At 29.4% G+C, this 24,194-nt stretch overlaps 2 protein-coding genes across 2 annotated transcripts in view; both read left to right on the top strand.

The window, feature by feature from the left end:
- LOC142319634 (sodium leak channel NALCN-like) overlaps positions 1 to 24,194 on the top strand; it is a 176,202-nt gene that overhangs the window by 58,876 nt on the left and 93,132 nt on the right. The gene's annotated exons all lie outside the window — the stretch shown is intronic.
- Positions 16,390 to 24,194, top strand: part of LOC142319635 (sodium leak channel NALCN-like) — a 118,994-nt gene continuing 111,189 nt past the window's right edge. Inside the window, exon 1 of the mRNA XM_075357148.1 lies at positions 16,390 to 16,543. The gene's annotated coding sequence lies outside the window, so the exon portion shown is untranslated. The remainder of the gene's footprint in view (positions 16,544 to 24,194) is intronic.

Below are 24,194 nucleotides of genomic sequence, written 5' to 3'. Positions count from 1 at the left end.
ATAAACTCTATGCTAAAGAAAAAATTAAAGCGTCTCACAAAATGAAAAAGGAATGCGACTTCTATGTAACCGGTTCTGTTATAGATGTTATATAAATCTTCTTTAAATAAATATTCTCTATGCAAGATATTCCATCCACATTATTTATATTATTTAATTTTTTCGAACGATAATTATTTTTCAATTGACTCTATTTTCGTTTAATCTAATATCTATCTTTCGTTTAGATAGTAATCTTCTTAAGTTATTTTTTTTAAATCATTGTAGATACTTTCCTTAAATTCATATCGACATAAAAAAATCATGAAATTTAACACGTTAAAATATATTTAATAAACTTCCGTGTTTATTTATATCTTGCTCACCATATATATTGTATAATTTACACACGCGCGCGCGCAAAACTTTTTAAAACGTAATATGATGAATGAATGAACCAAACCGATTTAAAAATGAAATAAGATCTGTATTGTTTTTAAAATACATTATTCTGAATTATTTTTACAATAATATAATCAATCAGTTCACGATTTTTGCTAGAAAACGGTATCACAATTTTTAATAAATTATTGAACCATCTATTTTCTTAAAATAAAATTAAAATAATTTTTTTCTACAGAAATATTATTGTTTCGATGAATTTTTAATTATAGTAATAAACAAAAAATTTAAAAAAAAACTGAATTTTCTGCATCTTTGTTAAATATGTACGGTAATATGATTTCAAATAATTTTCATTAACTCTTTTTCAATTCTTAATGATAATTATTTTGAGCAAAGAAGAGTGTTAAGAGTGCATAAAAAAAATTAATTAAATTAGTAACAATAACGCCTTTTGGATTATTATTGATTTTAAATTATTTTATTTATTTCCTTAGTATTTCACGTGTTTAATTTACTACTTTTTAAATTTAATTTTTCCTATTTAATTTTACTATTTTTAATGTACTACAATTATTTCACGTACTTTATACGTTTAATTATTAATATGGAATTTAACCAGTTCTTTTTTTAAATAAATTATTTGGTTATCTTACGAAGCCGATTTGATGAAAGTTTTATCACGGATTCTGGTGATTCATTAAGGCGATTGCTGGGGTACTTTCTTTTTTTATTTGTGGAGTAGCATCTCTACTTCACAAGTTATTGTATTATTGAAGTTATGTATTATGTACTGGTCAGAATAAAAGATTTGTTTAGTGGTTAGTAGGTATAAAATAAAAAATGATTGCGTTAAAAAAATTTCTATAAGGTCCATTTATTAATTAGTCTATTACAATTAATTTATTTTTAGATATATTATCTTTATTAAATAAAGATAATAAACTAAGTATTGCTTTTCTTTCCTACAGCGCTGTTCTTTCATAACATAACTATTTATTGGAATTGTTAGTTCGAGCGCTTTAAATTACATTAAAAAGAAAAGTTACTGTCTTGTTAATAATTGTATGATCACGTAAGAATAAAAAGTGTGAAGTTACAAAAGCAATAGTTTTCGCTAAAGTTAACCAGAACTTGCTAAAAATCAAATAATGATTGTACCTGAATGAGTCGATAAATGTTGCTGGTGAAAGACTCCGCATTATTAATCAAATAACATATGCTACATCAACACGGTACATGTTGTCAGCAGAATGACCTGTAGTGTCGTACCGGGTATCCTGTTCATCTACCAATTGCTGATTGCCGCGTGTAAACCGATGCTAGAGCGGTAATATTTTTATAATAAAAAAGCGTAGGCCAGACTACAAAAGCTTTCTACAGACTTTTTCATAATAATCTTATCTGCTACTTTCAATATTTTAGTCTAAGTAGTTAATTTTTTTGTATTTAAAAGATATTACGTAACTTTAACTTTTTGTTAAAATTTATGCACTAGAAAACTGTTTACTTATTAAATTAGAAAAAATTACTTTTTGTGTTTTCTAACCCATGTTGGAGCTATCTTGGTCGGATATTATTTTAAATAAATGCTGTGTGATATATAACTTACTGAAGTCTCTTAGATCCAGTATGGACTTGGATTTTTATCGGTAGGACAAAAACAAAAAAAATTTGCTCATCGGTACTTTTTTAAATATACAACAGCTTCATTTACTAAAAATTTGTCTTCGTTGTCTTGGATTATTAAAATTCTTCCTGAAAGTTCAATTCCCATTGAAACTTTCAAATCGATGAGTTATCTAAAAAATTTCATTCTAGGAGTTGAATATATATATTTATAAAAATAAATATTAACTTATTGCTTATATTTTCTCTACTTTAAGCGCTTCGCGATAGACATCTGCTTCGTCAGAACGTATAAGTAAGGAATACTTTGAATTAAAAACATAGTTAAAATATAGAGAGATATGTTTATCATCTCGGTCACAAATATAAAAACAAACGATTTCGATTATGTTTATTTAAACACTTATTGGATAGAAAAAATTATATATGTTTGGTACCTACGTGGACGTTGTCAACATGCACCCAAAAGTCTTTTTCCTCATTTTTCTTAAAACTTATAACAAAAATATCTTATCTTTAAAAATAAATCGTATATTTTAAGAAAATTGATAAAAATGTTGACAAAAGTAAAATATAAGATATGTACTGATCGTTTTTAGTGGGTGAGGTTTGATAATATGGGCTCAATTTTGTTACGGTATATTAATAAAAAGTTATTGAACGATTTTTTTCAGTTATGATAAATCTTCATTTTTTATAACTCTCAGTGAAGTCATTAATAAAACCAATTTCTACGAAAGTTTATTGTTACTTTTCATTTTAAATATCAATTTATTTAGCTAATTTTTGTTGTTTTTATTCAGAATAATGTGCTCTGTAAATCATTAGTTGATTTGATTTTTGAATCGCCTAGGGCGATTTGATTTTTCATGATACTCCTTGATTCTCCTTGTCAGTTTGTTGTTAACCATAACATTAATTACAATGTACAAATTTCTATTTTATTAATTTTTTATATTTATGTCTTGTTAGGGCTAACATGATTCCCATCAATTTTGTTTTTCTTATTATATTATTAAAAATTGTTCTTTCACTAACGACTAATAGTGTTGTTCTACTTGCTTTCCGAACAATGTCTCTCACTGCAGTTTAAGGATTATCTTGAATTGTACTGGATCAGAATATCTACGGAAAGTGTTAATTAGATAATTTTATTATTTATTGGGTTCCTCATATCTGGAAATAACGATAAGGGCTTTCCAAATATTAAATACTCTAATTTCCGAATTTATATATACCTAGAAAATTTATAAATAATTTGATAAGGTACTATGAAAACTAAACACGTTTAAATTTTGTAGAATTAGCCTTCTGTGAAACATTTATTTGATTGAATGATTCGTTTATAATAACGTATAGTCTTTTCAATACTTCAATAGAAAAAAATGTTCCCACGTACACAGCACAAAGATATATTCCCTTGATTCGTTTTATTTCGTAGTAGTTCTGGTATCTTCTTGTAGGATTTTCAAAAAATTTAAGTGAAAATTCTCTCCCTGCGGCTCTCTTTTGGGGATACAAAAGTTGCCATGTTGGCGGTTCCGCCTCTCCTCACGGATAAATTGCTGAAGGACGGCCACATCCACACTGGGTGGGTGACTTGCCGGGTTTCAAGGAGGTCAGCTCAGAAGCGTTGCTATAGGTAATGGGTGATTGGGCACGGGGCATGGTTCTACGGCAGTCCCCATAGGCGAGGACATTGTTTCAACTGTGGGATTGCCCAACGGAGGCCAAATCTATCCTTTGTAATTCTACGGGGACGCGGCTGCAGGACCAAGACCAAGTAATGAGGTGCTTTCCCTTTGTTTTGGAGGATACCTGGGTTGGAACAGCCCTGTCCAAGAAGAGTGGACCGCTTAGGTGTTCCGCTGCCGGTGATTGGATAGGGACTTAGTGTTCGATGAGGGGGTAAAGTAAGACCGTTGTCCCGGTGGGGAATCCCTTTGGGGTTCTTCATTTGAGGCGTGGCGTCCAGACCGGATTCCCGGCTCGTAGAGGGATCTCTACGAGCTTCCCTCATTAGAGGCATGGTGAATAATTGAAGACTGAGTCCCTGCTGTCTGGGGATCGCCAGTTCTCAACTAAGCAGTTTGAGGCGATGGCACCCCTGGAGCTGTGTTTATGCTTGGTTTCGGGTCCGGCTCCAGGAGGGGGGGGGGGATAAAAACTGATGAGCTCAAAAGATAACTTATCTGATGAAGATATGAATCTTTAAAATTAATTTGATACTTGGAAACTAAACATCCAGATCATAAAAGCAAACCCTTGAAATTTTCGAAAGAAAATTACATTCTTTGAGAGATCAACAAGCTTCTTTTTATAAATCAAGCCATTCTGAAAAATGAGACTTAAAGCATCTTATCTCGTAGCATTAAGAGTAGCTAAGGTATCCAAACCCATAAAATCGCAGAAAACCTGCTACAATTGATATGGTCAGTGTTGTAATAGGCGTGGAAGAAGCAAATAAATTGAAAAGAACTGCACTTTCTAGCAGCACAGAATCAAGGCGAATCGACGACATGACTGCTGATGTTCGCGATCAGATAATTCAGTGAGTGAGTTCATGTAAATTTTTTAGTATTCAGTTTGATGAATCAACAGATGTGGCAAACATTTCTCAGTTCTTATATTTTGGAAGATATGAATGCGGTAGGGAAAGATCAATCAAAGAAAATAAGTTGGTTAGCAAATCAATACCTGGTCATGCAACAGGACAAGTCTTTTTTGATGTTTTGTTATGAAGCTACTAAAAACTATAACATAGATTGGACAAAATGTATTGCAGTATTTACTGATGGTGCAAAGGCGATAACAGGAAAGAATAGTGGATTTCTGAAAAAAATTACTAGATCATCTTGTACCAAGGACAGAATGGACATGGGTAAAAAAAAAGCCGGAAAATCTCAATCAAATTCTTTTTAAAGCTGTAAAAATGGTTAATTTCTTTAAAATCCTATTACACAATAGCTGCTTGCTTAATTATGTGATGAAATGGGCAAAAAGAAAAAATCTCCTCTTTTCCATATAGAAGTCGGATGCATATCGTGGGGGAAAGTGGTGAACCCTTTATTGGAATTACAAGATGAATTAATACGAGTAATATTTTCCCAGGATAAAAACGCCATTCTCATTTTTTTACTGAATAATGAGTATATGTTGCTGTTGGTTTAATTAGCTGATGTATTTTCACATTTAAACGGATTATTCAACTTCAAAGCAAAAATTTTGATATGTTTCCATTACTTCCGATTACATCGAGAAAGGTATGGATGAAGGAGACATTATTATCACTACAGTTTGGATAACATGAAGATGCATTTGCGTGAGCTAAAAATTCAGTTTGCGGAGTATTTCCCGGAAGATAAAAATGATTTCTCGAAGAGATGGGTACTGAATCCATTTAGTGAAAACGTTGTTGCAGCTGTTAAGTTATCAGTTGAAATTCACGAACAGCTCATGGAAATGTCTGCCGGTGAAACGTTACAACTGCAATTCACATCTGAAAATTTAGATACATTTTGGATAGTTTGTCGACCTGAATATGGAAATTTAGTCACAGGAGCATGAAAATATTAATCCCTTTCGCCACGTCTTATTTCTGTATTTTTAAACTTTTGCGTTTTTCGTCCATGGTTGCGCTAAAAACTAACGATCGGAATCGTTCTTTAACAGATGAAAACAATTTTCTTTTGCGTGTTTCTAACGTAGATCCACGTATGAAAAAACGTTTAAATGAAAAACAAACGCAAGCATCTCATTAATTTATTTTCTTTACATGTGTATGTGTACTTTTAAATGTAAAAAAAAATGTTTATAATAAATTAATTTTTTCTCATAAAATGATCTCATTATTATTTACATGTAAATTTTTATTTCTTTACGTGTAATTTCACGATCCCCAGGTTAAGAAACGCTCTTCCCAAATCAGCTGATTTGGAAGTCGAAAGTTACAGCGTTCAAGTCCTAGTAAAGCCAGATATTTTTACATGGATTTGAATACTAGATCGTGGATACCGGTGTTCTTTGGTGGTTGGGTTTCAATTAACCACACATCTCAGGAATGGTCGAACTGAGAATGTACAAGACTAACACTTCATTTACATACATATCATCCTCATTCATCCTCTGAAGAATTATCTAAACGGTAGTTACCGGAGGCTAATCAGGAAAAAGAAGAAGAAGAAGGTTAAGAAACGCTGCACTAGGCTAACTTATTGTTTACTGTCACTAATTTATAGGGGAAATTTGGTTTTTCTCAACTTTAATTGTATTTTTGGAAGTGAGATGTTATGGGAAGTGTAAATATTGTATCTAATGGTGCGTAAAATTTGATAAAAACTTTTTCTCAATTTTTATCACTTGCGAAAACATTCACATTTAATAAACGTAAATAAAAATTGTATGATAATGAAATGGAACTTTTTGTAGCGTACGAAAAAATGCCACTTCTGAACGGGATTCGAAACCACAACCTATGGTTGTAAGGCAGAACTCTGCCACAAATATCTGCTAATTTTTTATTACTTTTTTTTAGTAGTATGTAACACAATAGCTTAATATTATCATAAACTATTAAAGTATTAGAATAAAAATTATTCATTCTAATATTTAAGCAGTTTTCATTTAGATATGTTGATATTTCATGTTGTTTCTGTAATACTATTTTGGAGTCAGCCATCGCTTCGTTGTTATTCTGGAAGTTTCTAATATTACTTGGTAAAGGCACTACTTTTTTTAAACACGTTACATACATCAAATAAAATATTTTTTGCTCTTAGAAACTTTTCTTTTAATATTTTTTTTATTTGCTTAGTAGATCTGCCTTCTTGGTTGTGCACTTTGAAATACTTATTAATTTCTGTCCATTTAAAAGTTATATTAAAACTTTATAATGAAATATTGCTTTTTGTTTAAAATTATATAAAAAATTTCTCTGTAATATAATAGTTTTTTATTTAAAAACTAAATAAAAAAGCCCATATAAGGTTTTAATGCTTCATTCTACCTAAATTGTATTGTTTAACCTATACAATAACAAAATTCTAATAAAAAGCGAATCGTTTACTTGATAATAACTCCCATCTTTCCCAACCGAACGTTTTTCAGCAGCTCTAATATTAATAACGATCTTTCGCCAGTTCTCGATTTTAATATCTGAAACTGATTAATATTATTACAAAAAACTATTTTTACTTCCTTATACGAAGTAAAGAAAGTATTGTGATCGCGAAAAATTTCGGTTTTCATATTTCAACGGAAATGTCCATTTTGACCATCCGTGGAACCTATTTGATTAGTTTCGGCGTGAGGGCTGTACGTGTGTATATATCTCGTATAACTCAAAAACGATTAGCCGTAGGAATGAAATTTTGGATTTAGCACTGTTGTAACATCTAGTTGTGTATCTCCCTGTTTGATTGCAATAGAAATTAATATTTTAATTAATGAAATATTTGGTTATATTTCTCCTTTTTTTTAACTTTTTTTTAAATTTAAATATATTAATTTAATAGTTATTAACCCGTGATTGTAAAAACAAATACAATATATAATAATTCAATGATAATAAAATAAAATAAAATAAAACTTATTAGTGAAATAAAGTTTTATGTACTTATAAAAATGTGTAAATGTAATTTAATAGCATTACATATGTGCATATGTAATATGCTTAGTGAAACATGTGATTATTTAATACTAATTGAAAATTACAATTTAGAATCGTATTATTTTTGGACTTTCTTAGCAAATTCTTATAAAAATTGTATTTTTTTTTTTTTTAATAATTTTATTTAATTATTTGATAGAAAAGTAAAATAAATTTTTGAATTGTATTCAGTTTAAAGTGATTGTTGAAAATATTTTTTCACTTGTACGTAATATGCAAAAGATTCTGGTGTTTCATATAAATAAAAGTTAATAATAATTAAAGTATTCCGGTTAGTGAACTCCTGTATACTGGTTACAAAAATTCATTTTGACCTTACGGTGTAGAATAAGCAGTTTTTATTACTGGATTTTTGAGAAACAATTTATTTAAAGAGTAATCAACGGACTTTTACTGTATCCTAATATTCCAGGTAAAATTGTTGAATTAATAATTTTATAAATATTTGATGCTAATAAAAACTAATATTTTAGCAATTGTGTAACTGTTCACTTTTATTAAAGAATTGGAGGATCGTATCTCACTTTCAAATGAAATACATTTAAATGAAGTGCAGCAAAAATGTGTGTATGTAAATTAATAGACGTACAAGGAAGTCATGTGGTGTCTACATCAGATTTTTTTATTTTTAATAATATTAATGTATTTTTCTTGTTATACTGATCTGTTCTTCCTCATTATTTCATTACCTAATGTTTCCTAAAATAAATATCGACGGAAAAGCTGAGAAAGAAAATTTTAACTGTATATTTAAGGACGTTCTTTCATTGTATGAAAAGATAATCCTTAAATTCTTAATAGGTGAAAAATGAATTCTGATTCTGATTCCATTGCTGCACTGATTTATAATAATGTTCTTCAAGCGTGACATTATTCCACCGTATCAACTAATCTCAAATAATAAAAACACCTCCTTTTTAAAACTAATTTCAATAACAGATTTTTAAATTATAAGTTTTTAAATCTCTCGTCTTTTTTCTTAAACTGCCGATTCTCTTTTAAATATTGTTTACCGGTTGGTTTTTGTTATGTATTTTAAAATTAAATGTTTCTAACTTTTTTACTAATTTGAAGTTATAATTATATACTACATGTAAAATTTAATGAAAAAATAAAATTATAGTTTTATAGAATATTGAGTTTATTATTTCTGTAACTCTTTTCATTGTTTTTATAGGTTTAAGTGTTATTTGTATCTTAAAAAATAATATTCAACGTTTCCAGTTTATTTTTAAAGTACAGTACATACATGATACCAAAAAAAAAGTATCTGTAACCGAATATATGTTTTATAAATTTTATAAAAATTGTAATTATTTATCGAAATCTTGTAGTTTCAATATAGTAATATCCTTTTTATTGGTCTAGATTCAGTGGCGCAAATTTTTCCTGTAAAATGAATATTTAAGTCAAAATACGGTAATCTTTTACGAACTACATTTTTGGATTTAATTTCAGAAAATCTCGATGTTTTCTGTTTTATTTATTTTTTTGGTTAGTGACTTACTAATTTACCAAATAAATTTCAAGCTTTTTCTTCATAATGTGATATGTAAACTTAAAATGTAAAATACGAAATATGAGTATGTCATGCCTGATCGATTCAAACTCGAGATGAATTCCATCTCGAACGAGACCTTCCGGATGAAAGACTGAGACGTTACCAGTTCCGTGGATTACCTCGGAAGTCAGGATTATTCGATATTGTGTAAGAACATCTCTTGTCAATTTATTCTACTGTAATAATCACTCTTTATTTTGTAAAAAGATTTCTTCACTTAAAAATGCTAAGAATACTTATTATTTTCACAGGTTGATATTACTTTGTACTCGGTAGTTAATTTCTATTACATTCCAAAAAAAAGGTAGATTTTTAGCAATATCATTTTTTTTTCAAGTTTATTAGGTCATTGCATATATGAGATAGTCAAGTATAATTTTAAATTATTATGTACTTAGATTTTATGAATTAGCATTTGTGTAAAAAAATTTTACTGTGTAAACAATTTTCTGTATAAAAATGTTCTTTTAAAATTTTTGAGGGTCTCTTGATACATGACATTTTTAAAAGTTTTATTTATTTACACACGTAATAATAAAAATAAATATAAGCAGCTCAAATGGATATATTTTGATAGTCGTTTTATTAATACGTTATCGTATTAAAGGTATGATATGAAATCTACTACAGCGAAGACTCTCTCTTATCATAGCAGAGCTGTTATAAATTTTAATATCCTTTTACTAGTGTTATGCATTTTAAAAGCAAAAACAGTCATATCAGTATAAAAAATTACTGCAGGAAACATATTCATCCCATGTGTGCTCGTACGAGCCATAATTATCCTACTGTCATTCCCGCTGGACAAAAAAAAGTTCATCGGAGAATCCATGTCATGTAATGAAAACAGTAGGGAATCTGGTTATTAGGTCGCTACCAATGATAGGTTACTATTTTTGATCTGTTGACTAATATTTTAAACCATCTATGTATTTTATAACGTTTTTTTCATAATAACACTTTTTTGGTCTTTTCTTTTGCTTATTTAGCTTTTAGATGTAGATTTTTTATTGTAATTATTGAATTCTAGTGTACAGAACCTTCTAAAAAAGTACTCACTTAGCACCTCTTAGATTTTGTAACGTAGGTTTAATTTTTTTATAGCTCGATGAATGTTCGCAAAATTCCTTATTTTGTAGTTAATCTTCACATTTCTTACGAATATTTCGTAAGTTTTCAGGTATCCCATGCATCTCTCTGGATTCGGGGCCCGTAGGCAGCCGCGTCCTTTGTTCGTGGCGTGTGAGTAAAGTATAGTCACGCAGACTCAGGGCTATTAATTCGTCATTACAAATCAGCTGATTTCAGAGTCGAGACTTTTAAGGTTGAAATCCTGGGTAAAGGCAGTTACTTTTAAATGGATTTGAATACTATATAGTGGATACTGGTGTTCTTTGGTGATTGAGTTTCAATTAAACACACACCTTAGATATCCTTGAAAAGCTCTCAATGAGGGATTATTACTGAAGCTAAGAAAAAGTCTAAAATTCAAATTGTCTTGGATTTTGAGGGTTTTTGGACACTTTTGATTTAGTCAATTGCAAACAAAAGGGGAAGATGCACAGCTAGATGTTACAACAGTCCTGAATCCAAAAATTCAACATCCTGCGTCGTTTATCGAGTTATGCGAGATTCGTACGTACGTACGTACAGACGTCAGCCAAAACTAGTCAAAATGGATTCAGGGATGGTCAAGATGTATATTTCCGTTGAAATCTGAAAACCGACATTTTTTGCGATCACAATACTTCCTTTAATTCGCACAAGGAAGTAAAAACCATTAAGCAGTAACGAAGTTGAAAATTCTACTTTTACAAATAACTAATATCACATTTCCTTTTAAATTTTATATAAGTACTTTGTACTACAAAAGCAGTAATTAGATTAATAAAATTTAAATTCTTGCAGAAATGTAGAGAAAACTACCGATATGCTAGCGAATATGTCCAATGAAAATACAAAATCAAGGTTACTCAAGGAAACATTGATAATACATGAATCTATATAAATATAGATAACTAAAATAATATATTTATATATCAAAGATAACATTTATATACTGTTGTATGTACTAGCCGGTTGGAACACACTTTACTTGCCCGATTGTCTAGCCAGTGGACGAAGCCACCTGGATCTCTGGGGCCCAGGCGAACCCCAGAGCCGACCCTGGGGCCTACCGCATGGCTACAGAGCTCGCTTGGCTCGCCGTTCCTGTCAAGCCAGAGGGCTCCGCTTCTTGAACCTTCGCAGTGATCGTTACCTTACGGTTGTAAGAATAAAATTGATATTTAACAATTAAAGTATTCAGTCTTTATAGAAATCTGAAAAAAAACTAATTGCAAAAGATAGAATAGTAGTAACTATAGTAAGTAAATTACACATACCTTTGACGAAGAAAAATTCATAGCTTATTTTTATTGCCTTAGTGACAGAAATGTAATGATGAACTTTAAGCGTTAATCTTTTTTCTCTAATGAATATTTTTAATTCACAACTTCTCCTCCAAGGGGGCTAGGACCTGGGACTGTATATATACATATATATATATATATATATATATATATATATATATATATATATATATATATATATATATATACACACACACATATAATACATAATTATTATTAAATTATTTAAAACTAATTTCTCTATGATGCTTGTTTCTACACCAAACTGTTTCTTTTTAATAGAAGCCTGCAATTTCCAAAACATTATTTTTTCTCTTAATAAACTCTCATTCCAAATCTCTATATAATAATGCCAGCATTCTCCTTATTCAGCACGAAACAATGCAGAATATTGGATGCACTGCGGAAGGTGGTACTTTATACATTCATATTCGCAAAAGTGATTTTCGTCTGAAAATCACTTTGTAGACTGTTAATTTAGACGGAATCATTTAGTTTAAGCCGTTGTTGGCTGTAAGTATAACAATTTTAACAGATTTTCGTTTACTGTACACCAAATAACAAAATACAGAATAGCTTGTAACACACTTACAGTGTGATGAAGGTGTTGGTGGGTGGTTTGGTTGTGAATGTAATAATAACTTAGTAGTACAAAGGTAAGCGTCTACCGCAAATATCTCTCTTTAATATTACTTTTATTGAGGCTTGAATCTTCCAAGAAGGATGAATGGATTCATATAATGAGAAAAGTTACAGAATTCTGACTGTAGTTATGAAGATGCGGTTTGTAGATGTTTACTGCGAAATAAGATACAACTTAGTGACGTACAACAAACATACAACTTCTTATTTCGATTGACGTTCTAGTTACTTGCTTAAATGTATATAGTTTAGTTTAAACAGCTTAAATTACTTTTAACTAGCTTAATGTAGAATTTCTCACGTCATAATAATATGCGCTTTCAAATTTCTGCTTGCAAATATAAACGCGGTTTCTCGAGTACAGAAACTATTTTACAAAGTGTTCTGTGAACGAAATACCTCGCATCCTTTGTAAATATACGAGAAAATTTCTTTAATCATTATTCTTGCTGATAACATTTTAATAGTTTTGTTTATTAAGACGTAAGAAAATTTTGTCAGGTTTGAAGCATTTCATAGTTTTATTTATTAGTCATGAATTTTTATTTGATAATCTAAAGATTTGTGGGAAAAAAGAACCGGATTAAATTCTTATCTCTTCTCCAATATGTCACACAAGTGAAATCTAGGCTCTGTATAACTGTTGCAGACGATATTGCTAAGGTTTAAACCTTAAACGATGTTGTACACGTTGAAGCATCGCTTATAAAATAACAAATATAATTTTAGATTCTTACGTAATCGCTATTTCTAAATTGTTTTTTAAACGAGAAATGATTCACAGATTCTTTATCGTTAGGATTCAGTAATCTTATATACACTTTTATATTTGTATAAACTTTTACATTGCGATTAGATGGAAGGACGGAAACTAACTATAAGTAAATGAAAAGATAGTGCTCCGATTTTAGTACGACTACCTTACCTCAAGGTAGCTTTTTATCAGTGAATTCTCTTTCAAGATTAAAATAATAATCTTGTAGACTACCATTAGATCCGTTTGGAGTTCGTAAGTTATATTCAGGCAATCATGGAACGCTGAGATGTTCAAGATGTCACACAGATTTCACTTATTGATAAGTCAATAATTGAATCATGTTATTTACTTTATGTCATTTTTCATAAATTTCGGTTTATAAACACTTAATATTTTATTAATAACCCGATACTAAAGAGGTGAATAAATTGACTTTCATACCTATTTATTGAGCAAAATATTTTAGCAATGAAATGCGTAGCGCATTAGAAGTGAATATGTAGTTTTATGTTTTATTAATACAGACACAGAATTAATTATATATATTTTAAAAGAATTGATATGAGAAAGTTTTTAAAAAAATTATCCAACTTCTTTAAAAAATGATTCTTACATTAATGCAATCAAAAAAGGAGTTTGTTAGCAAATATTTAAACAGATTTAAATAACCTTAAATAATTGTTTTTATGCGTATGTGACCACCTATTATATTTTAATTATATAATTTCTTTCTTTGTTAAATAAAGAGATATGCTTGTGTCATAATTCTATAAATATATACGAGCGTAGTACTGCTCATAAACCTTCTTAGTGATTTTTTTTCTTATGTATTATACTTAATAGTATTTTCTATATTTTAAACACTCTTAAATGGAGCTAGAACATCGTATAAAACGATTTTATTTAAGACATGTGTTAAAATGTGTGAGTAATAAATTGTTGTATTAATTTTTTAACTATCAGTATAGCAGTATTTTTATAAGCCTACATCATGTTAATGACTTATTAACGTATTCATTCCGAAACAGATAATTAACCACAAATTAGCATCATGTTTTAATTTTTTTTAATAATCCAGTCTCTTTCCTCATTGGCATTGTAAATACCCGATAGTGATTATTCCTTAGAAATTTACAGCTATCATTTTTATTTAATTCACTGTTTTATATTTACTTCTGTAAAAATGTCAGCTGCTTATTATATTAATTTTAAAATTGTATTATCTCAAACGTTTTTTATTTGAAATTATTCTGGTAATTGTGAGCCTGAACTTCCTTAACCTTAATCTTTTTCAAATTGAAGTATGTTGAAAAATATGTTGTATAATATTACAAGTTTCAAAAGTCGGAGGAGTGAAATTACCTTAGTATTCTTCCTCAGAATCAGTAACGCCAGTAGCGTTGTAATCAGCTGTTCTGGGCAAATCCATCATATAGTCAGGATACAATAAAGTTGTTTGCTGGCCACCTAGGTAAAATAAAATAGCTAAAATATATATATAATTTGTATATTTAACGTTAATTAGACGAAGGTAGCAGCGAAGCGAGCGTAGGTTATGTTAGGTTAGGTTATATTGATATAGTGCATGATACGTCATTACACGGAATCAACATAATCTAACCATAATAACTTAATAATTTAAACATAACCTACGCTCGCTTCGCACGCTAACCTCGTATGATTAACGTTAAAAATAAAAATTATATACAATTAGTTATACGTATAGGTGATTTTATTTTTATATACGCAAACTATTGTATTTCAGTAGGAGTCCCGTATAACCTATAAGTACCGATATTTTAACCTATAAGTACCGGTGTTTTTTTTGTACACCCTATAAATCCAAATTACCGTTTCAGATCTTTTCCCAAATCAATTTTAACAATTTTTACTTTTAATAATATAATACCTTGTAGAGTTAGCTACACCAGCTATCACACACGCCACCCTTATTGCCTATCATACAAAGTATATTATTCCCGATACAATAATTATTAGCGAGTGCTGGAAGATATACAATTGTTTGCAACACGAGGGCTACAAAGATTTAGCGATGAACCACAAATTTAATTTCGTACATCCGGACACGGGAGCTCATACACAGAAAATCGTGCGGGAAGAGAAGTGCGTTCAAACGTTCCTCGGTAGGAAATTGTAAGCACCACTTGCACGAGCATTTGGCAGAGTTCTTTTTCAAAAGAAAATACAGGGATTACAAAAGATACGAGTACGTCATTTATGGTCCAGTCTTGCTTCACTGTATCCTGACTATATGATGGAGTTGTCTAAAACCGCTGATAACAACGCTGCTGCCATTACAGATTCTGAGGAAGAATAATAAGGTAGGTATTTCAATCTTCCGGCTTTTGAAACTTGTACTTTTATTAATTATATAACATAATTCAATTTGAAAAAGATTAAGGGTGAGGACGTTCAGGCTCACAATTACCATTATTCTACTTCTATATATAGGCCTTCATGATTAAAGTTGAATAGGTGTTCAAAAAATTAGTAAAGTTGTTTGACAATTTGTATTGAGCGGATGAGAATTTTTACTAGTAAAAATAATAAATTCTAAGATTTTCAAATCTGTTCTTTACATCATGCTAAAAATATGTAAGATATTTATAAAGAAGATAAGACATCTTAAAAAATAATTTAATGTTACTTATTGTAGCTTCTAATGCCATCTAATTCGGTATTAATTTTTACGGTAGGATGGTAAAAAAAATTGTTAAATTCTCGTTTTTTATTTATATTAAAAAAAAATTGGTAATACAAATTTATCAAAACAAAATCTATCTTAATTTTATTTGTTTAAATTTAAACAGTTATTTATTTAATATCATCTAAATATTTATAAAATAAATTATACTAGATAAAAGCGCAAACTATATCTTTACAACCTGGTAGTTCCACATCTTAGATGTAGCACTCTAGAAATTGAAGACTGTAAAGTAAGGTGAAATATCAAAAACAAAAGCCACTTTCAGGGAATCTGTATGTGTAGATTTAGTAATGTTATCTACGTAAGGTAAAATTCATTGCATGCGTTAGTATTTGTTACGGACTAATGAGAGTAATAGAGTTATCGATTAAAAAAAAAAATTAAAAAAAACAAATAAATGTAATTTTATACATTCAAGTAACATGAAGTGGTTTAAATAATGATAAACAGATGATGAGGTTAACGCCGCTACAGTTTGTTTTGAATCTGTAGTTGGTTGGCGCATACTCATTTAAATATGTAATAGCTTGATTTGCTGCTCTCTGTGTAGGTTGATGTTCTGCTACTGCGCGTACGCATGACTCACTATCTACTTCCCTCTGTTAACAGACTTGTTTGAGCCCGTACAGAGCGGCTAGTTGCATGTCTGTCACGTTAGTTGACTTCTTTTTTATATTCGTTGTTATATTTTAATTACTTGAAATTATTAATTTTTTAATTCAATTAAAAATAATTTAATCGATCGAGATGTGTTCTACTACTAGAGGTACGGAATGAATTTTTATATATTTATAAATTAGGAGGATATTCACTTGTGTTTAGTTTTATTAGTGTAATGAAGTTTGGTATTTATTTTATCATTAGAATTCCCTCTATTACTTAATTTGCTTATTATCCCTGAAAGTGGATGTTTTGCTTTATTTATTCTTACATTCATTTCGCTTAATTTGTAATGTTACTTAACCACCTGTTTCCTACGGGATACTGAATGTACGAAATTCTTACTGAAATTTTTAATCTTGACTTCCGAAGATCTGTTTTCTAATATTTAATTATTTTTTTAACGGCCCTCATGTATAAAGTAATTGTCTTTGTTAAAAATGTAAGCCTCACAATTTTACACAAACCTTAACATCTAGACTTATAATTACTTAAAGTAACTATTATAATTTATAAATTATATCTTAAAAAATAATAAGTAATCATGATACATCTCAGACTACCATAGGATCAAGCATCTGACTTAATGGATTTTATTTGTTGAAGTTAGTAGTATTATTTAACAAAGGTAATGTTTTAAAGTGCTAGAGATTTAATTATACATAGATTTTTCCAACGTTATTAAATCCTTTTACAGCTCGATTCTGAAGTGATGTAAAGATGGTTGCTTCTCACTCGAGTTTTATATTTTACGACGGAATGGGAACTCTACAGATGTTTTAACTTGGTGATACAAAACTTTTATGACAGAGATTGTACGTAAAATGTTTTTAAAAATTATAGCATATTAGAAACAGTACTTAAGGTTTATCTGATACCTATTAAATATGCTGTTTTATTTTTTAATAATGTTATTATTTTGCCCTTAATTGTATGCTTTTATTTTATACTTTACTGACTTCCAATGTTCTATCTACTTTCGCTCTTTCGTAACAGAGGGAAATACGTAAATCGGTCTAATTCTTTTTCTTTGATGGCCTCCGTGATAGAATGGTAGCCTTTCACCCGCAAAATTTTGGATTCGAATTCTGGTGAGGCATGGCATTTTTTACACGCTAAAAATTTTCTATATCATATCCCGCATAAAAGCTGTATAAATATGGTGTATTAATCGTCTAAAAAAAATTTAGCTTTGCTAATTTTATCTTCTCGACGCTTGGAGGAGATTTCTACGCCAAAAAATGCAAAAGTATGACTAGAAAATTCTTCGATTCTGTGTTAATGTGTGTGCGCATATATATATATATATGTGTGTGTGTGTGTGTGTTTGTGGCTGCGCTTTGGGTTTATTGTGCTTTATGTTTTTAAAGGATTTAACTTTCTCTTTTGATCGCAAACTTTGTTGGTTGTTATTTTGTGCAGGACGATTGGTTAGGTATAAGGTTTTTTATTTTAACTTAATGAGAAAGTTCGCCATTCTTTAGGTTATAAAAATAATACCTTCGGAAGTCCTTCAATAATATTTTCTTTTCCATGTCCTGTCTTCAGGACATGGTAAACTTCATCAGGCACAGCATTCCACACTTAGTAAATGGAGTTCTGTAAGATTTTGTAAGATTTTACCATTTCGATGTAATGATTTCATATATTGTATTATGAAATAATACAATACACACACACACACACACGGTACGCGCGCGTGCGCGTTTTGTGTGTGTGTCTTCACACACACACAATATAAACTCTAAATTAAAAGTTGTAAGGATAAGAATACTTTTTAGCCTTAATCTAAGAAGTACTGTAGGAGCCAATTTTTTAGCTTCTTTTTAAAAAAAAATATTTTGTTTAAAATCCAAAATAGTATAATTTAAATTTATTTTGATAATTTGTTTTTACTTATTGACTCAAGTAAATATTTAATTAGATTTTTGTTTTTCGTTTCTTATCGATGGGAAAATGGTTTCTAAATATTTTCGATGACAATATAGTAGTTTGACAGCAGTACTGACAAGAAAAGTGGTCAGTACTTATGAAAATATCTTTTGATAGCATATTTTCAAGTATGTACAAAATGAGTCGCATTTTAATTAATTTATTTTTCTTTTTAATACATCCTTTAATATTTCAGCAAAGGGAACTTTGGTTCCCTTTGCTGAAATCGGTGGTTTTTTTTCTGTCTACTCGACCCGCCCTCCCAAGGCCAGATCCAGCTTTCCAGCATAACTTGACTCTGGTGGGAGGGCCACTATCTCAAACCACCCGAGTGGCCACGCTGGGCTATGCCGTTCCTAGCAGCACCTCCGGGCAGCCGGATGGTGCAGCCGGGTATGCCTATTTCCCTACTACTGACGGGTTATCCTAAACACCCGTAAAGAATGGGTAATCATGATCAATATGCTTGGATTTATTAGGGGTTTCTTAATGACCATACACTCCGTGTTCCTGTTGGAGATTCTGTGTAGAGTAGCGTCACATTGGAGAATGAAATACCTCAAGGAAGTGTATTAAGTGCCTACCACCTTGTTTTCTATAGCCATAAACAGTATTACTAAATGGATACAACCACCTGTCTCTATTTGTTGAGATTTTGCTACATATATTACGACCCTTTCAACAGCCACAGCCGAGAGACTACTACAGAATATTGTAAACTCTTTTGGAAGCAAAGCGTGTTCTAGAAATGACTAAAAAAATACGTGGCAATGATACATATCTCGTCCTGAAACTTGGTCCAAGATCACCGGCTTGGTCCAAGATCACTTCACCGGCATCTGAAAAAACAAAATGTGTATTCTTTTCTCGCATACACCCTTCACTCCAATGGAGAGTCAATTGCTATCTCTCCTAATTTGATTTATTTTTTAGTTGAATTAACTACCTAGTTTAAAGCTTGTGAGAAGAATATTTATCAAAATTTTGTTATTATAGACCGTTAGGGTACTTGTTATGTCAGTGCTGCTTACCAAAGAGTCTTTAATTTCGTGTCTCTAGTAATATAATTACTTTCAAAAGATTAATGATACTATCCTTACTGAAAATTAAGTTACTTGAAAATTTGGTGATTTATCATTTACTCTCTGTTTAAACAGCAAAGAAATTCAATGGCCATAAGTGATATACACATTAAGAAGAGAAATAAAAAGGAAATGATGCATATAGTTTTCTTTAAGATTGATTAAAACTTTTTGTCCACTGAGAGTAATGATTTCTTTTACAAAGTCATTTATTTTAATTGACTTCAGAATGAAGGTTGTTTTACTTATATAGAGCTAGTTTACATGATTTTTGGTCGATTTGTCACGTTGTGCAGTTTTGCACATTTTTGTATCACTGAAAAAGGAAACTCTTTTACACTCACTGTTTTATTTTTCCTGATCTGACAGCTTGTTCTTCTTGAGCATTTCCATGTAATTTTATAATGTTTTTTGTGATTTATGTCAGGCTACCTACAACTGTCCTAGTTACGGCAGTTATCGTTATACGTTAATTATAGGAAAACGTTGTGCCATGGTTGTATGGCACAACGTTTCTATATTTCATATAGAAATGATTGTGCCATGACCATTTATGGTTTTTGTTGAAATATAGATTTCGATGCTCAAAATAAAAAACATTAAAGTAAAAGAAAAACCTTATTATCTATCTATTAAAAAAGACAATATTTTAGTATATACAAATAAGAAAAAATAGAAATCGATTACATTGAAATAAATTCGAGAACAAGTTTTGCTCATCAAAAACCTAAATAGCTATTTCAATTGTTATCATCATTAGCAAACACAATAGAGAAATTATAAATTAAATAACAAAATAAGTAAATCAAAAAAAGAAATAATAGTAAAAAAAAAAAATAAAAAATATTAACTGACAAATAAACAGTACTCAAAAGCACTATTAAACAACTGCTTGTATCAGACGGTCGTTTACTATTTCTTCTTTCTTAACTTGTTTGTTTAGTTTCTTTTTATTTATACGTTTATGCGTGTCTACTGTGTTAATGTTTTAAATAGAAATTTTTGTAAACTGTTTATATTAGAGTTCTCTTATTCTCCAATTTATTATTTGCTACCCTTAAAATGTAAATAAATCTTTAAATTAGCTTCTGTATGTCAGAGTAGGTTTTTTGTTTTAGTATAGAATGTTTTTGATCAATTTTTTCCACACATCTTTTGGAATTTGGTTAAAATCATTAACTTATTTTACGTCATTTATTTAATATTAATTGTATGGTTATAAGTATTTTTCATCATTTATGAATTACAAAATAAAAAAAAAATAAATATCTGATTTGGACAACACATGACTTCCCTGAACGCCTATTAAATTATATATACACTTTTTTTAAATGAAAAGTACGTAAAATTTTATTTCATTAATAACTTCTGATATTTTTTTCATATTTTTTTAAAAATTGTTTTAATTGAATTATTATTTATCGTAATATTTTTTTACAATCACCGGTTAATAATTATTAAAATCAATATATTTAAATTAAAAAATCAGTTAAAAAAAAGGAGGTGAATTCTGATTCAAACCGATGTGCATTCCCAAATATCCAAATACTTCATTCATTTAAATTTTATTTGTCTACAACTCTGGAACCGATGAAAATAAGTACCACTTATGATATATTGTTGAAAAGCTCTTAATGAGGGCTTATTACTGAAGTTAAGAAAAAATGTTTCTAAAATCCCAATTTTTTTTAATTTTGGGCTCTGGATTTTTAGGATGCTTGAATCTCGTTTTTTGGTTTGCTATGATTTTTTGTTAGATTTTTTTTATATAAAACTGTTTAATCTTATAAGTTTATTATTAATGTGGATTTAAAAAATAAAATATTACGTAAGGGTTTACCCGTTGTAGTTAATTAAAAAAAAAATCTAATTCTGTTTACTTTGGTTCCATTTTAATTTTTTAGTTACTTAAAACAATAAGAAAAAATAATAATGGAAAAACTGTAACTGTAATTCAAAATCATCATTAAATTTATATTAATTAAATTTTTGTTTTACTAATTAGATATAATTAAAATCTATTTTCGATTTTAACATTTTTGGATTTTTACTTATCACTAAATCGCATTTTTGAGTGTTATCAACTATTTACTATTGTTACGAGTATTAAATAACATCTAATTTCCAATGTAATGTATCGGAATCACTGCAAGTTTGGAGTTGAACGGATGTACTTTATGTATTTACAAGTACATATACATACATGTATCAGTTACTTTGTTGGTACATGATAACGTCACAGAGAGTAAATTCAATATCAGTTCTTCACTGGTACTCGTAATTTGTTACCGATATAGTACTAAAAGACTGATTGCAATTTAATAATAATTACCGAACTAAATTACATTGCATTTACTGTCGCTATTAATCATACATCCAAATAGCGAAATGTCAGTATATCAGTTATCATTTACGTTCTCCATCTTCCTAACTACGTTCAACACAGAAATGTTTATTGTAAAATGGTGGAAATTTACCATTTTAATGGTAAAAATAATTATACAAAATAAAGTATAGAGATGAGATCACATTGCTGAATGAATTTTTTTTTTTTTTTATTTTAAGAAATAAAATTCAATAATTTCTTAACATAACCTGCTTTTTACGTAGCATTTTATTTTTATATTTATTTTTTAATTTGAATGTCATATTATTATAATATTCTTAGTACGTTACATCCTTTGGCTTATCGACTGGTTAATTTACAGTTCAAAAATCAAGAATAATTAGACATTCATTAGGTACCTCTTGTTTAACAGTAATGTATAATAATAACTATGCCAAAGGTATTAAAATTTTAACTCTTTGAAACAGTCAGTAATCAATATAAAATGGACGACAATTTAAAACGAATAGTTTTGATTAGAGTAGTTCTGATTCATTCTGTACTGAATGTAAACAAATCAGCTCTACAATAAAATTGAATGAATGAAATGAAAATGTAAAACATCTGATGTGGATACTGTGCATGACTTCCTTGTACGCCTATTATATTACATATACACTTTTTTTTTCTTTTTTTTTAAATGAAAAGTACATCAAATTTTACGTCACAATAACTTCTGATTTTTTTCATATCTTTTTATTATTATAAATCTATATATTTAATTTTTTTTTAAAGTTTAAAAAAAATAGGAGATGAAGTCGGATTCGAACCGATGTGCCTTCCCCTTGTAAGATCCAAATATTTCATTAATTAAAATTTGATTTGGCTATAACCCTGGAACCAATGAAAATAAGTACCACTTATGATATATCGTTGAAAAGCTCTCAATGAGGGCTTATTACTGCAGTTAAGAAAAAGGCTTTTTTTGGACACTTTTAGTCCAGTCGATTGCAATCAAAAGGAGAGATGCACAACTACATGTTACAACAGTCTTAAATCCAAAATTGCCATCAGGATCACTAAATTTACCTAATTTAGTTTTTTCTTTGCAGTCCGGTTTCACTTTCAACTGTTCCACGAAATTTCTAAATTTACCTTCCTTCCTCTTTCATTCGTCCTGTAATTTTTCCTTCTGGGATGTCACATTCACGCGATAAACTTGCTTTGGTTTTCCCGTTTTTTTCACGATCGATAATTTTTAGTTTGTCTCCTACTGAATGTGATTTCCGCTTCTGCGGCATTTTTTGTGTTCTGAACTCATGATTTTACACTCAAAATCAAACGAAAATCATATTTCAACTCTTTAAGAATTTTTAGTATTTTAAGAATTTTTGGCAAGTGCAGATTCTTTTGAAACCTTTTAGAAGTACACAATTATTTCCGTGCCCCGTTATTTCTGCAATGGTCACTATCAAGTAGGGAGTGTGGGGAGGGCGAATCTAACGGTGAAATTGTACTGCAGAACCAGTCTCTAGAATTTTTAATGTTTTAACTGCTTTCAAAAAAAAATTTTATTTAAAAATTACAGTATTTGTTATTGGGGGACATATTTTCCTCCTCGTTACATTCAAATTCACGGTATTTTGTACTATTCTAAAATAGATAAGTGCCAAAAGGTCGAGTTATAACAGGTCCTTATTTCGCTTGGTAGTTGAATCCTTTTATGCGTTTTTATTACTTTTTACCGGTTTCTTATTAATGTGTTTGTTTCACGCATTACCGAGGTCTTATTTGTAATAACAAATTTAGACCTCGTTAATTCAAAAATCAAAGACTATCTTTCAGAAACAGAAAGATGTGTGTTGATAGTTGAATTCAAATAATAAATAAATCATTATATTTATTTTATTATTTTTTTGTAAGAGTGCAAAAATGACTTTAAATTTTATTTATAGTAATTACGTAATTTTTATCTTTTATTTTTTGTGCATAATTATAAAATTATTAGTATTATTATTATTTTATGATGACTCGTCCGTTACTTGTAGAACTGGATTAAACTTTTAAACCAATAAAACATTTTGACAGGACTTCATCTTTTAGTCTCAGTTCTCACCATTAGGATAAAGTTAAATATAAGCTATGTAAAAAAAAAAATTAAGTTAAGGATATATCCAGCCGTAAGTGAAGGTTTGTAAAGACATTAACGAGAAACGTGATTTTAATTTCACAGTAAGTTCAGCTACTGATAAATCGTCTCGTGACTCTTAACACAGCTCCCTACAGTTTCACTTCTACTTTATCTATACCTTTCTACAAGAAAAATGACATGCATTTAACATCATTTTCCTAGTCAAACGCTTTACGAGACACTAACTATTAGAAGATGTGCTACTTTTATTAAGTGCTGCTTTGCT

Source organism: Lycorma delicatula, chromosome 2, assembly GCF_047948215.1.
Source record: "Lycorma delicatula isolate Av1 chromosome 2, ASM4794821v1, whole genome shotgun sequence".
Taxonomy (NCBI): Eukaryota; Metazoa; Arthropoda; class Insecta; order Hemiptera; family Fulgoridae; genus Lycorma; species Lycorma delicatula.
Note: the sequence above shows the minus strand (reverse complement) of the source record. Positions and strands in the feature narration are given on the sequence as shown.